This window comes from Phasianus colchicus, chromosome 3 (genome assembly GCF_987193195.1).
Source record: "Phasianus colchicus chromosome 3, bPhaCol1.hap1.1, whole genome shotgun sequence".
NCBI lineage: Eukaryota > Metazoa > Chordata > Aves > Galliformes > Phasianidae > Phasianus > Phasianus colchicus.
Genome location: NC_143438.1, coordinates 21233867 through 21250101, shown reverse-complemented (window position 1 = coordinate 21250101; position 16235 = coordinate 21233867). Strand labels below are relative to the sequence as shown.

Below are 16235 nucleotides of genomic sequence, written 5' to 3'. Positions count from 1 at the left end.
TTTGAGGTTTCTGAATGAGTATTAGAGCGTACTGAAAGAGACTTTCACTCAAAATGTCCATTTTTTCTCATTGTCCTTTACTTAAATTCTAACCAATACCATACTGGCATTTCATAAAATTAGACAGTATTGATAGAAAATTCAGATATTGCTGTTTAAATGTTTATTTTTATAGAAGGACCTAAGTTCCCAGTGACAAGATTTTCTCTGCTTCAAAAGAAAAATATGATCTTTTTGTACACAATAGTAAAATATGAAAATGTACACAGAAGATGATGTTGTATATAAAGCAAAATACCTAGGAAAAAATAAAATGTTTTCACCTCAGAGGAATAATTACTCTGAGCAAACAGTTTGATCCCTTATCTGAATATATCAAGAATCAATCAAGTTAGGAGACTCCCCCCCAAAAAAAATTAGAACTGCTTTGGCTTTGTTTAGGTATCACGAAGTCATTAAAATTTCTGTAACTTGTCAACAGAAAGAAACAGGTTTGGTTTTTTTTTTCCCCATAATAATGGAAGAGGACTTCAAGACTTTGCTGTGCATTAGAAATACCCATTAGTGACATATTTTCTATTGTAATTACTCATTTTATTACAAAGGGTTATGCTGAAGTAAGGGAAGACCACTAGTTGCCTGTGTCTGGGGAGGAGTTAAAAAAAAGAAACTCAGTACAGTATTTTCTACTGGCGAAAGAAATTTTTAGCGTTCAGTTTTACCCTTCTTTCCATTTCTATATCAGTGCAATCACCCCATCAACCCCTAGAAAGACCAAGTCGCTGATCTCTCAAAAGCCTTGCATCTCATTTCAGAACAGTTTTCATACATCAATAATGTACTGTTACCTTCTTTACATAGAAATGTGACTTAATCGGAATTTTTCACAGCTATATGTTGTATGAAGTCATACAGAGAACAAATCCAGAGATTCCAAGTCACATTTGTTTCTAATTGTAAGTTCCTCCTTGATTTCCTCACCTTTCTACATTTTTTTCTTATTCGTGCTAGAAATCAGTTTTGCCTTGAGGAATGAAGTTTCCTCCTAAAGAGTCCTATATTTGCAGATGAGCTACTTAAATAAATACTTAAGTCATTGTTATATTTCAGGTGTACATTAAATTAAATGGCACCTTACAAAACAGTAAGGCTGCTATTTTATTTATTCAAGTACTATTATTCTTCCTTTTGTTTCCATCTTGGGAAATGCCTGGGAGCCGTTTATAAGACCATCACCAGTGCATAATAATGCAAAAAATTGTATATAAGGTGCATTGAGATTTCTTAAATGGCATATTTAAAATGTATTTAAAAACATTACTACTAAACTTTCCTTCATAAAAACTGTGAATATGATACTAGTGGAAAACTCATACTCTCTAAAAGAATAAATATATATGAGTGCAGAATATAGCAATAAATCAAGATTTACTATACAGATCTTTGTTTCTCACTCCTCTCAGAAGTCATCCACAGAGTAAATTCAAAAACACCAAGATGGATCATTTAAACTGTTATTTACACAATTAAAACAAATAACAATAATTTTTAAAAGTGACAAAATTCAAAGGGCTTCTTCATCTCTTAAATGTCTGCTCTGCCTAGGTGAAACGGTAAGCAGAAGAAAATGAATTAATTGAATTTTCTTTGTTTCAAAAACACTATGTTATTTAATTCCATTCTGAGATTATTAGTTAAAAAACACACCAATTTTTTTTATTATTATTCTCATATCTTTTAAAATTAAACAGAGAGAGAGAGAGAGAGAGAGAGAGAGAGAGAGAGAGAGAGAGAGAGGATGACAATGGAGTCTGTTTCCTGTTATAAACAGGAACTCGGGCTTCAAGAGTTACTGAATTGTATTTTAAGCCTGGAGAATCATTTCCACATAAGAAGTTTGACAATTAAAGAAAGAAGGATATGTAGTGAAGATTCTTTGAAGTGTTTTGGCTCTTGTAAACTTATATTAAAACCAAAGCCTAATTAATGCTCAATATAAAGCTATTCTGAGTTACTCAGCATCCCTCTATTAAAGGTCTACTAGAAACATTCATTTAAAAACAAATAAACAAAACAAAGCCATGAAGACAGCAAAGCTAGTCTACAGGGGGGCAAGTACAGATGGGAAGATCTGAAAGGGATAACAAGGAGATAGGAAATTTACAATAGCTCACATTTTGTATAAGGACTGATCTTTCTGAAATGCCTTCATTTGCTTCCTTACACTCTCATACTGAGAATCTGACTGCTCAGGGCTCGTCTGTAGCTTCAGATTAAGTGTCCTGCTTTATGGATTTTTTTTATAATGATGCATGCAGCTGCAAAGCAGTATTCTGTTATTGCTGTCTCCTGGGAGCCCCTGATGAAAATGAGTTGTGTACCTCAAGAGACTGTCAGAACGAGTTAAAATTAAAATAAATAATTAAATAAGATGAGGTGGGAGAGTCCCACCAGCACTGCTGAATATCATTACGGGAGAGTAGTTACTGCTTAGCATGGCAGCAAGCCTCAGTAATGAACTCCCAGGAAACCAGTAAAAGCGCAGTGATACAAAATGTGTATGCACCATGAGGAGATGCATCCTTAATAGTGGAGACTTGTCCTGAATCTCAGTGTTTCCTACCTCTCATAATCAAATTGATCATATATCTGTATTCATCTGAATGATTCATTTTTGTAAATGCACATGCAGTGCAGCTCCACATTATTTATTTATTTATTTATTTATTTTACATCCCTCAGGAACCCTTTTCAGTCCCACTGTGATGCAGTTACAATTAGTTATGGTACTTGTAATTAACTGCATTTCCCATTTACTTTCTGAACTCCCCCTCTGCATTCTGCCCTATAGGCTTCTTCCCTGCCAGAACAAATTCTGACATTATCAAAATCTTACCAACTTTAATAACATTATTTGAATATAAACTATCAGGCAGGAAAATAATCTTTTTCTTTTTGCATTTCCTCTGCTTAGTCTATTGCCTGTGTAACATCCTTCACCACTACAGAAATAATTTTATATTGATCTGGAGATCAAAGACAGAAAAGTGAGCTAGCATTGAAATGAAAAGTTTGTTACTATTTTATCTTTCTGAAGAAGAGTTTCACAGATTGTCAAAAGCATATATACAGCACTCCAGTGGACATCTGACAACTAGCAGGGAAAAAAAAAATTGTAGTTAGATGAAGGGAAATGGTTCATCAAACTTATCTATAGTTGATCTCTGCTCTCTTTCCCCAGGCTGTGGCAGAGATGAGCTATTGGACTTTGCATTAGAAGAAGAAGAACAAAGTTCTCAGCCAATATGATACAGGCAACGTACAACCATCTATTGAGCAATGCATTCTGTACTACTGACAGAGACAGCATCCAAATTGTTTCGGAGAGAATTTTAAAGCTGTACTGCATATTGTTATCTTGCTCCTTCATTGCATTTATGTTGTAGGTATGTGAATCAACGTTAAAATAAATAAAGCTCATCTCTTTAAGCCAATCACCCCCACTCACGGGTGAACAGTGTCCAAGGTGTGATTTTTTGTACCTCTTTCACACTTTCACACAGTCCTTTGGTAAAGACCATTTATCCTAATCAAAGAAACAAACAAACAAAAAAAAAAACTCTGTTAAGCTAGAACTGACTTTATTTCACTTAACAAATTATTTTACATAAACCAGAAATATTTTTCTTTCTTTTAAGGAAATAGAAAATCAGTTGTGGAGTTGAAGGTGTGGAAAAATGTGAGGAAAAAAAAGGATAAAAGAAAGACAGCAAATTAGATATTATAAAAAGATAAGTTATAGAAAAATTTAGAATAAGATAAAACAAGCACATTGAAAAATTCACTGAAGAAATAAAACAAGATAAAGAAGAAAACTGGAAATTTAAACAGGAAAAACTGCAGCTGTCAAAACTGCTTCATGAAGCTATCAGAGACAATTTTTTTTTCTAAGATTTACAAGTGTGTGTGAAGAAGCCACAAGCAGTACAATTCCTGTGGAGTATAAGAAAACCAGTTTACATAGTTCAACAGGAATAAAAGTAAGGAAATAATTAACTGAAAACAAAAATCATGAAAAGAAATTCCACACAAAATATGGGAATCTGTGATCCAGCATGCTGAGATTTCCAAGAGAAGTGCAAATGTAGCATTTAATCCCCTTTTTACCTCCTATACCAGAGACGCTTTTTCTTTTGGGGCATTCTAAAACAAAATATAACAACACTCCAGACAAATCCTTCCATTTAGACAGGAAGTTGTTCTTCTGGAAAGTAAATTATTATTCCACATAACAAAAAAGCTAATTTGACAGATACTGGTTGCAATGTATCTCAATGCTGTAATTAGACATCCAAAATTAGACACTGCCCAAGAATTAATAAATTACTCTCCCAAATTGATTTTTTAAAGTTAACAATAGATGCATTTAGTTTCAGAGCAAGCATTAATCTTTTAAAAAATTCATCAGATTATCTCAGATAGAAAAATGTAGTGATATTTCAGTAACACACTGACTGACAGATACATGTCAAACAATTCCTACTTAGGAGATTCCTTTCTCCCAGTTGCTTCAGGCCTTCGTAGAAACAATGTCAGAAGCCTCAGTGAAATCTTCAGTCTTTAGAAGATACTTTTTTCCTAAGTGCTCACAATCCAGACTATTTTCTAAATCTACAAATGAATATATTTATTTCTCTAGTTCTTCCTTAATTCAAGGCAGAGATTATTCTCAAATATCCATTTTACCTATATCATTAGGAATACTGCTACTTTTTTATTAATTGAAATGCCCTATTTTACTAACTGAAAATTTTCCACGCTTTAAATGCACTATTAATGCCCTGTAAAAATCACAAAAAAATAAAGCTCAGATATCCCCTTGGGTTTAATTTGTGAAATATGATCTTAGAATTGAAATAATTTGGAGTTCCAAGGTTTAATTAAACGATGCTTATGTTTTCATTCTTATTTCCATTGTAGGTCTTATTTTAGACAATTAATACCTAAAAGCTCAGCACAAATTTATTTCTAGCGCAATAGTTCGTTCTAATCTTTTCCTTTGTAAATATATTGCAGCATACTAAGCATACCTTGAGACTGAAAAGGAAAAAAATACAGCTCAGAGAAAACTTTTCATCCAGCATTAACACACTGACATTCCTAGTTTTCTGGTAAATTACTGACTGTTTTGTGAAGAACGAATAAAGAAATATAAAACCTCCATTTAAAATTCTGGCTACAGCCCTAACAATTAGCCAGCACTGACTTAACTTGTGTTTTGGAGAATACTCTATCTACATTTTTCCTTGACTTTCATTACCATTATTAAAGTAGTTTGCAGTCCACATTCCCTGTTAGCCAAACAGGCCTTAATAAAATTACCTCACTGGTTAGAACAGGTGGCATCGTTTAAACTAGCCAGGTCATAAAACAGAACCAACCAACCAACCGAGTTCTGTGTCCATCCAGCCTTTGCATTTTGACTCTGCCAATATAAGTTTTTTGTGTTTTTTTGTTTGTTTTTGTTTTGTTTTTTAACATATAAACCATCTATGCTTCTTAACAAAACCGACAACAATGCAGAAAATCCATTGAAATTAGCATGTAATTCAAGTTATATTATTACAACAGGAATTTTAAAAGTGCACCTAAATGATACTCTGGTTAGATGATAAACAAGATAAGCTATGGCCTCAACTCTGCCATTAACAGTGAACAGCTCAGTAAGCAGTAGGTATAGAGATTATTTAAAATTCATTCATTCCAAAAATATGTTGAAAGTGGTTAGCAAAAGATATTTTATATGAATGGGTATAAGAAGGCATTAAACACTACGAATCAATTAATTTGTTACCCTGCTAGTAAGTGCATTTTATGAAAGAGTGTAAATGGTCAGAGAAACACATCACCTTTTTTGAACAAAGGAAGACTTGCAAAGTTTGCAAACAGAATAGGAGCAGTACTTAATAATACTTAATATGTACACATAGGCAATTAATACCTATGTTGGTTAGTGGAAATAAAACATTAAAACATGATTAAAGGATTCAAAGCCTGTCCTCAGACGGCAATACAAAACTTTTTTTATGTAAAACAAGCAAACACATAGCAACTTCAGGGTAACAACAGTGCTCTGCCACAATGAACAACTGTAAAAATTTTGTTTCTAACTATACAATGCTACCACAATGCTACCGGCAGAACCACAACACAGTAGCAACACAATTACTCACATAAAACCCAGCCACTGTTTCTATAGCTGTAATTGCATACACAGTGCTACTAGCCTTTTCATGCTGTGAAAGGAACAACTGTGAAACAGAGAAAGATGAATCACAAATCTGACTCACACCTTTCTCTTTGTCTCAATCGGAGACCAATCCACCTACAATTATATCTACTGTTCCTGTATGTAGCCAGGGACAATAAAGATATGCAAGACAGCACAAAGATGCTTTTATACTCCCAAAGCAGCAGAGCCTTTTCTTATGTTTTGTTTCCCTTCCCAAGAAACTTGCTAGCAGAATAAAAATTTCAGTGATTTCTTGAGTCATTTCTCTCATTTATAAAGGTCAGGTCACTCAGTCAGGGACAAAAGCAAACATATGAGACTCCGATGACCAATAATTTAGTTTAAATAGGAAGAACTTGCAACATTTTATTTCTGTATAACCCACAGGTACTGCTTATTCTAAGAAATTATTTCTCAAAGATGAATAGTGAGAGCTCCTTTGGAAGTATGATAACATTTCAAATGACTGGTAAAACAAAAGGAAAAGGAAGGGAAGTCCAGTGTAGACATTAGAAAGAATTAAAGACATTTAGCTTCCATACTTTGCTACTAGTTCAGCACTGTGTGCTCAAAACTCTTAAAGTCATGTAAATTATTAGTTTTGTTATCAAAATTATGGAATATAATGTACACAATGCACATACATTTCTTAGAAGAATTATAAATATGTCACTGTTTTCACAAACCTGGAACTCAAAGTTTCAGAGAAAAATATTAAGTGACCTACCCTTACAAACAAATCTTACTCTTTATGCTTGAAAATTGAAAATATTTTTTTTCTACTATGCCAAGAGGGTGATTGTTCTGTAAGAATCACACCAAAAATTTTTCAAAATCTATTTCATCACAGAAAATAAATAAAATACATTTTTACTGGCTGATTTTTCTTTTCCTTATGAATCAAAATATAAATTTTCACCACTGTTTCTGAAATAATCAACTTTTTTAGGAACTTAACAACACAGGAAGAAAAAACAGAACTTTTTTTTTTTAATCATTTTTAACATTATTTGTCAGTGTCCATCACAGTTATAACCAAAGTAGCCCATTTTTCTTATGCTAGATTCAAACAAGAAAACTTTGATTCTTACTACATTAATATATTTTGGGGTTCTAGATGTTATGGGAGCAAAAGCCTGCAGTAAGAATAAAAAGAAACTATGACAACTACATTAAATTATAGCTACATACAAAAAGAAGAATTTACGTGTGACTGATGAAATATTTCAGAATGCCTTGTTAATTTGTACAGTAAGCAAGGTTTTTGTGAAATCAGCAAGCAGCACCCAAGTTTTGGCAGATAGCAGCATCTGTTTGGGTCAGTTACTGTCAAATTAATACAAAAACACTAAGATCATCTTTCTTACTTATTGCAAAGAAGAAGCAGTAACATGAATTCTATTTCAGGCTTGAATTTTTGAGTGCCACGTGAAATTAGAGCAAATTGTTACTGACTTCAATGAATGTACCATAAAGTTTTTATCTACTGATTTGAGAATACCCTGACGCCGCATGTATAATCATACAAAACTGAAGTCAAGAAGAATTTTGGGCATCACCCGGTCCAACCTGCTGCACAAAGTAGGGTCAGCTTCTAGATTGGACACAACTGTATAGCGTAGCTGTAGGTAAGCCTGAGGGAAAGGAATATGTGTTGGCCTGGGGTTAAGCTAGCTGAACAAGAGGTCAAAAGCCACTAAGTATAACAAAACTTGCTGGACACAAAAGATTATAACAATATAAGAAGTTACAGAGAAGGAGTAGCTGGATGTCACAGAGACTTGAAAAGCAGCTGAACTTCACAGACAGTGAAGAAGAATACAGGACCCCTATAGAGAGTAAAATATTGCAGAGTCCACAGTGTCTAGGCAACCATCTCAGTACTGCTTTATAGAGTTGAGACTACGAAGGGAACACTATCAGACATACTGAATCTGGATGCAATCCAAAAACAAAACAACAACAACAAATATATAAGTCACGCATAAAGAAAAAATGAAATAAAATCTTTCACAGAAGTAAAACATTGAGTGATAGGAGGTTGGAGAAAAGTGCTGTGGAAAGGGATCTGAGAGTTCTGGTAGACAGCAAGCTGAATTTGAGGCAACAGTGTGCCCTGGCAGCTCAAAGGGCCAATCGTACCCTGGGGTGCAACAGAACCATCACTGCCAGCCAGGAAGGAGAAAAATTGTTCCACTCTGCTCTGTGCAGCCTCAGCTTCAGCACTGTGGGCAGTTTGGGTGCCACGATATAAGAAAGACATAAAACTATGAGAGAGTGTCCAAAGAAAAGCTACAAAGATTGGGAATAGGAGGTTGGTGGCCCTGCCTAGGGCAGGGGGGTTGGAACTTCATGATCCTTGAAGTCCCTTCCAACCCAAACCTTTCTATGACTCTATGACTCCTTGAGTGAGGAGCGGCTGAAGTCCCTGGGTTTGCTCAACCCAGAGCAGAGATGTTGAAGGGAGGCCTCATGGTGGCTGCAGCTCCTCACAGGGAGTGGAGGGCAGCACTGAGCTCTGGGCCCAAGGAAACAGCATGGAGCTGCTTTAAGGGAAAATCAGGTTGGGAATTAGGAAAAGGTTCTTCACTGAGAGGGTGGTTAGGCACCCGAAAATGCTCTTCGGTGCACCAAGCTTGTCAGAGTTGAAGAAGCGTTTGGACAACATTCTTAGATATATGATTTCAATTTTGGGTGGTCCTGTGCCAAGAATCACAGAACCAAAGAAGTTGGAATGGACCTCTGAAGATCATAAAATCCAACCCCAGCTGATGTAGTAGGTTGTACTATAAAGTGTTCAGGCAGGTGTTGAATAATTCCAGAGAAGGAGACACCACAGCCTCTCTGGGTAGCTTGTTCCAGTGCTTAGCCACATCTCCAAGCAGATACACTCCAGTTACTCTCTTGCATAAGCAACTCCACTGTCACATCTAGTTGGTCGGCCTTTCCTAAAAAGTACATAGCGATCCATGACAGCATTCCAGTCATTTGAGCTGTCCCACAATGTGACCACAGTGAAATCATGGCCTTACAATTGACGCAGATCTCTAGTTCTTCCTGTTTACTTTCCATGCTGTATGCATTGGTATACAGGCACATCAGATGAAAAAGGAGAAAAGGATGCAGGTTTCCCAACAAGGATGCTAGAGGATCCCCCTATAGCTATACAAACCCTTGAGGTGGCTGGCCTTCTGGCTTGCCATAGGAGGCAGCTATGGAACATTTGTCAGTGTCCTGGTTGGCCTGGTTTATTCACCAGTCATTTGCAATCTTATGAGCATTTCCAATTTGGACCCAACCACTCAAGTCCTTCAGTTTAAAGTCCACATCACTAGGTTAGCTAGTCTGCTGCCAGAGGTCTTTCTGTCTCTTCTGGATGGGTGGATCCCATCCCTCTCTAACAGGTTATAATCTTCATAGAACATTCCATTGTCAAGAAAACCAAAACCCACATGTGAGCACCTGCCACGTAACTACAAGTTGATATGCATTACACATTATTTCTGGCTTCTCCCCTTTTCTCCAGCAGGCAAAACTAATAAAAACTACTAATAAAAGATAATTCAGGCACCATTTTTTTTTTCCCACTTGTACTCCCAAGGTTTTATAGTCTTCTTTGGTTCTGTCCATGTTCTGACTTCCAGTGTCATTCATGTAGGAGTTGGACTCAGTGATCCTTGTGAGTCCCTTGCAATTCAAAATATTTTACAATTCTGTAATCACTGATTCTATTCAACTCTGTAATTAGGGAATAATTTTAAAAGAAATAGTGAATAACAGTTATTGGCAGATTTCTCTTGTGTTGATAATGATAATAAATCACAAGTAAAGAGAAGAAAAGCTAAGGAGATATGCATGTATGTAATGAGGTAATGGCCTCAGCTTGTGCCAAAGAAAGTTCAGGTTGGATACCACTCTGAAAGAGTAGCAATGCAATGGAACAGGCTGCCCACAACAGTGATAGAGTTTCTGGAGGTATTCAAGAAAAGGGTAGCTGTGGCACTGAGGGACAAGGTTGAGTAGACATGGTTGACGGTTGGACAAGATGTTCTTAGAAGTCTTTTCCAATCTTAATAATTCTATCATTCTATGCCAAGTCTAAATTTGTATTTATAAACATGCCTTCTTGACATCACACTTCTGATATTTCTTTAAGTCACTGACTTTCCCCATAACATTATTTCTGCCAACCATACTATAATCACTGTCAACCCCACAACATTGCTGCTATTATGTTGATTTCTTCCCATCTCACTGAAAACATTTTGTGTTTATATGGTAAAACTAGATCCTTCTCTGGCTGTACCAATCCTTTCATTATTCTTAGCTTTCTCTATTCTCTTGAACTGTACATAATGTGCATTTCTTTTATTGTTATTATTATCTTCTTATCTTCTTTTCTCACTTTTCCAGCTCAGCTACTATTAAATCATCACAGTTCTCAAATTATCGTTTCTGTCATTAAATGTGTTCAGTTCCATTTTAGAGTGCTTTATTCATAAATACTGAATTCCTCAATGGGTATGTCACATTTTTCTCATACATATCTATAGTAAAATACATTATCTCTTAAATGCAAGCAGTATAACTCCTCAGCAACTCATTCTGCAAAGTATTCAAAAGTCAGAACGGATATACAAAACAATCACATCAATTACAAAAGCAGCTTTTCCCAGATGGATGAATGAAAGGGATACAGATAAAAATGTTTGTGAGTACATATATAGGAAAAGTCTGCCTAAAGGTAACAACTACAGAAAGAAAAAAAAAAAAAAAAAGAAGAAGAAAATTACTATAGTTTGGTATTGGAAATTTCTATGTATAATCACTGTTGAAAATACAGAAATATCATTGTTAACTACTTTGGTTATCTTGGCAAGAAAAGTTTCTAGTAATTAGAAAATACGCTTCTTCCAGAAGGCTGCTTCGATGGATGAGTAAATGTAAATCTTCATGCCAGATTTTAAATATTCTTATACCTTGAAAGAAATCAGAACTACATTTATGGCAATAAGTAATTTTATTGCCACTTTGTAACAGAAATGAACTCAAGCATTAAACATTTACTAGAAGTTTTTACTCTATGGCCAAGGTTGAATAGCAGAATGGATTTTTGCTGACTATCTTATTTTTGAAGACATTTCTTACGTTGGAGGATTTCCCAAGCCCAGATAATTAGTTTTCCTACATGTGGCATTGACAAGAAAATCCAGTCATTTGTACTTTAAAAGATACAACTTCTGCATGGTAGCGTAGTCAATATAACATAGTCATGTCAGACATGGAAAATTTCCAGAATATTCAAAGAAAACATTTTCTTAAGTTTTCTAACTTGCTTCATTGCAAAGTCAGAGAGAAGTGATGTACTAAATTCAGGTGAAAACCAAACTGGAAAAGATCTCAGAATTACTTTTTAAAAATCTTACAGAAATGTCTGAAGTGTTCTACATAATTTAACCAAAATTCATTATTTTTTCAGATCTGAAATTAATCTTTTATAAAACAGACAATTTTCATGTACTAGTTTGTAATATTCTTCAAATCTCTAAATGTGTTAAATTCACTAGTTCCACTAAATTGCTATAGACTTAGTACATACAACTTCACTATATTCTTATGAAAATTTTAGCTTCCATTCTTGTCCAATTACTTTCCAGGAACAAATAAGAATGGAGATGAATTGAAATTGAATGTCAAAGCCATAACACCAGCAAATCCTCAGGAACAGAAGGGGGATGTGAAATAAGGTTAATCAGTAGGATCACATCTTAAGTTCTGATTGTGCAAACAAAAAAAGACCTACTTAACTTTAAACCTATTAATGAAAAGCTCATTGAAGTTAATGGGATTGTTTGCTTAAGACTAAGCTTAAAACATAACTTTTTAAAGATCAGGTCACAGGCATTTTAATGGGGAACATGAAAGATGAGCTACTGTGAACAAATAACATCAAATATTAAAAGGTACCAGGTAAATTTAAGAATGTAGCATTCACTTTTAAAATGTTTTTCTTCCATTACCATATGAATAATAACCTAAAAATAAATGAAACATTGAAAGATCATTTTCATATTATTTATAAATAAGAGTCATGGAGTTTGATACTAGGTTTTCTAATGAGGGTTCAAAGTCTTCAAGAAATCACTCACAGTATGCTTAAAAATTTAAAACAAAGTAAAGTTTTATATTGAATTCTTTGCATCCAGTGGACAACTCAAACTGTAATTTACATGCTCTCTGGAGCTCTGCTTTGTTTCTGTAAGTGAGCTGGATGAGAGTTTAGCACAATCCTCCGATTTAATAATCATCCAGCATCATTAAGAGAGCACCACAGTCAGCTGAACATCCAGAAAAGCTACTCTCTCACTTTGAGAAGGAATGTATTTAATAGAAAATATCAGTTTCTGGGAAAAATCTTATATCTCAGTCTCATTCTGAGCCTTAAATGACATTGCTTAAAACAACACTGTTTCCACAGTACTCAAACACAGTATTCAAATAAGGTGAAAAGTGGCAGACTGAGGTCCCTACATGCAACACGCGAAGTATCTGAGAAGGGTGGTGAACAAGTTTTAATATTTAATTATTAATATAGTTTAATAAACTATATCCTACTTATGAAAATACTCATTCAACATAGTTAGTAAAGAGAACATAATTTAATGAGGAATACAACAATGAAAACATAAATTTACAAGAGTATCAGCTCCAAAGATGTATAATGAGACCTGGAATATTTACTATGAAAACAGTCAAGAGAAACAAAAAAATCAACATTTTTTTAGTAACATTATCACTAATCAGCCAATCAAAGTGATATTCAAGCTCTTTACAGGCTGTTTTGTAGTCATTTGCATTTCAGTGCTCTGTTTCCTCACTGCTTACCTATCCGTTACTTTTTAAAAAAGTCACTAAGAGGAATACTTACACTTCTACATATTCTAGCATGGATCTATAATTACTAGAAAAAGTTTGCACTGTAGGCAATACGACTAAAAAACCCTCATCATCAACTCTTGAGAATTCAAACTGCACAGATATCAAACAAACCACCACAAACTTCGGGACAAAAGAGCAGTATCAAAAAATAAATATATAATAGTGATTAGAGAAGCTTAAAAACTTAATGAAAGTTCACGATCATGAACTGCTGTAGATGTAATAGTTTCAGGGCAACTTCAGGTCCATGCAGAAAACAGTGCAATAGCCTGAAGTAACTAATCAAATATGAGACAAAACACAGAGGCTTGATATAAGCATCTTTAACACACAAGAAAATGGCTAATGGAATGGGCTGCTCACTGTCAAAGTGGAAGGAAAAAGCTGCTTTTTTTTTTCTTGCTTCATAAACATCATCATGCATTTCTAATGTAACAGTTTCACAATTTTCAGCCATAAAAATTAGTACTATATTCCCGGGACTATACATTTCTTGAGATTAATCAGACTCTGTAAAGGACGCATATGTCAGATTTAAGCAGCATTAACTAATATTAAGCTCTCATGCCTCCCCTTTGCATGAAAGTGAAGGGTTCTTATGTGATTATTGTATTAACAGAGATTTCTTATGCATTAAAAGGTAAACAGACTCCTAAAAAGATACTTATACATATAACAAGTATTCAGTAAAGAATGTCACATTCAGTGCTTAATCCAATGTTAATGACAATGAATAGTAAGATTCTGTAAGAAAATAATAGTTCTAAATCAACCCTGATGACTGAACAGATTAATTTTATGAGATCTGCTCCAAAGGCAATGCTTCCTGTTTTATTATGTTTGCCTGTGACATCAGAGGTGGATATTGGTGGTATGGCATCAGAGGCTGAACCTCTGAACAGAATGATGTCTGACTTGTGTATGAAGGAAAGGTGTATAACTGAATGCCTTCATGTGGAAAAAATTGCCCTCACTGACATTCATTTATACTTGCTGAATGCATATGGAGATCAAAGAGTGGATGTAAGCACAGTGAAGGGTGGGTAGCATGTTTCAGAACTGATGGCAGCAACAGTGGATCACCTCTGTTAGTGCAGATTTTTATGACTGTAACGTATAGGCTCTTGTTCATTGCTGGTGAATATGCATACCTAGTGGCAGTGATTGTTTTGAAAAATAGTGTATTAGAGCTGAGAATTAGCTCTATCAGATAATGCTTCTGTGTTTTTTTTATCTATCGTAGTTTCCATGGAAATAAATAAGAGGCATTACTTTCAGAGCAACCTATGTATTTCACAGTGTTTTACTTAAGAGAGCAAAAACTGACAATCATCCGTTCTACTTTTCCTAAAAGTCTAATATCTTTTTTTTCTTTCTACAGAGCCTACTATAAGACACAGTTTAGAAAATTTTAAGTTTTATATTATGAATTTATACTGTAAGCATTACATTAACCTTTGTAACAATTTACCTAAAACTTTCTACATCCTTTTATGAATACAGATATTCTTTTGCACATTTAATTAAATCAATGGAGATGAAATAATAAAAAGGAGTTCAGTATCAGATTACATTTTAAACATTACTCTTGGATTCCATTTGGGAAAAGGATTTAAATGAGATTTATTCATCAATCTGCAGTGTTAGCTTCTGCATATGTTTTCACAAGTTAATTGTGTTTGTTAGTACAAAATCCAGGCTTTCACTTATTAAAATATGTCTCATTTGGTTATTTTGAGGTCTAACATTCAAAATCCAAATTTCTATTTACTGTCAAAACTTACAAGAAATGGTTGAACTGAATAATAAAAAAGAAAAGAGGAGAAAAAAAGTGAATAGGAACTCAAGATGTTAATCAGTTATCTGCTGCCTGGGTGTTTACATTTGCATGAGTTCTTCTGTCTGTAAATGCAGAATACGTTTAAGAGCAGTTACTTAGTACTTGTGAACAGCAGCTCTTGAGCTCTAACAGCAAAGCAGTCAGCTTGGACTGCATAAAATACTCAGGAAACAGGAAATGGATATCCATACAGTGCTCAGAACAACACACTGCAGCAATGCAAATAAGCTCATTTTATCAAAACTTGTTTGAATGTATCTGCACTATACCTAAGATGTTGCCAGTCAGTGACATCTGCCTATGTCAAAAAGGTCAAGAACATATGAATGCATTATCGCATGACAGAGTTCAACCTGTTTATTTCAGCATGTATTTAAACAAATGCCTGAGAAATCTGGCCTACCACAAGAATACAAGAGTTTTAATGCATGAATGAGGGCATTTGTTACATAAACATCCTTTTAAAATTTCTCCGTTGTTAAAGGATAGATATATACAGTACATACTATAATATGAACTGAATGTACATGTGGGTAGTAAATCACTCGAATATGCTATCCAAAGCAGAAATTCATTCACTTTAGCTATTCAATGAAAATAGATGCAAAGTACTGATCCATCTCAACAATATTAGATCTGTCACATTTTCTAGACATGCTTTTTTACAGCATATATTCTATTTGGTTTTCACGTGCCTTTTAGCTTTTTGTCATATGTGAGAGAGAACTAATCCAATTCTGTCAATTCATAACTTTTGCCAAAGGGATATTATAGAGCTAAACAAAAAATCTTGTAGGTTTATTATTGTTATTATTTTCAACCTTTATCCTTCACTATTTTTATTTATGTGGGCTGAAATTAATTTTTAATGCACTTTCACCAAGGGGAGAGAATATGGGACCCCAGAGGAGCTGACTACATATGCTAGTGTTAAGATAGAGCTCATCGATCCTTTGGTATGCACCAAAATAAATGATAGAAAGCAAACATTTTATGAGGCAGTTGTAACTCCATTTCTACATGCAAATAGAAAATCCAGTGTATCAAAAATGTTCATGCCAAAATAATACCAACCAGAAACTACACAGAATAACAACAGTTCTTAAATAAGCAGAGTGACAGTTACGTAGTAGTGGTCAAGAGCCAATATACTCCCACTCTGCA

At 34.5% G+C, this 16235-nt stretch overlaps 1 protein-coding gene across 6 annotated transcripts in view; it reads right to left on the bottom strand.

Moving 5' to 3' along the window:
• CDH18 (cadherin 18) overlaps nucleotides 1-16235 on the bottom strand; it is a 237469-nt gene that overhangs the window by 158844 nt on the left and 62390 nt on the right. The gene's annotated exons all lie outside the window — the stretch shown is intronic.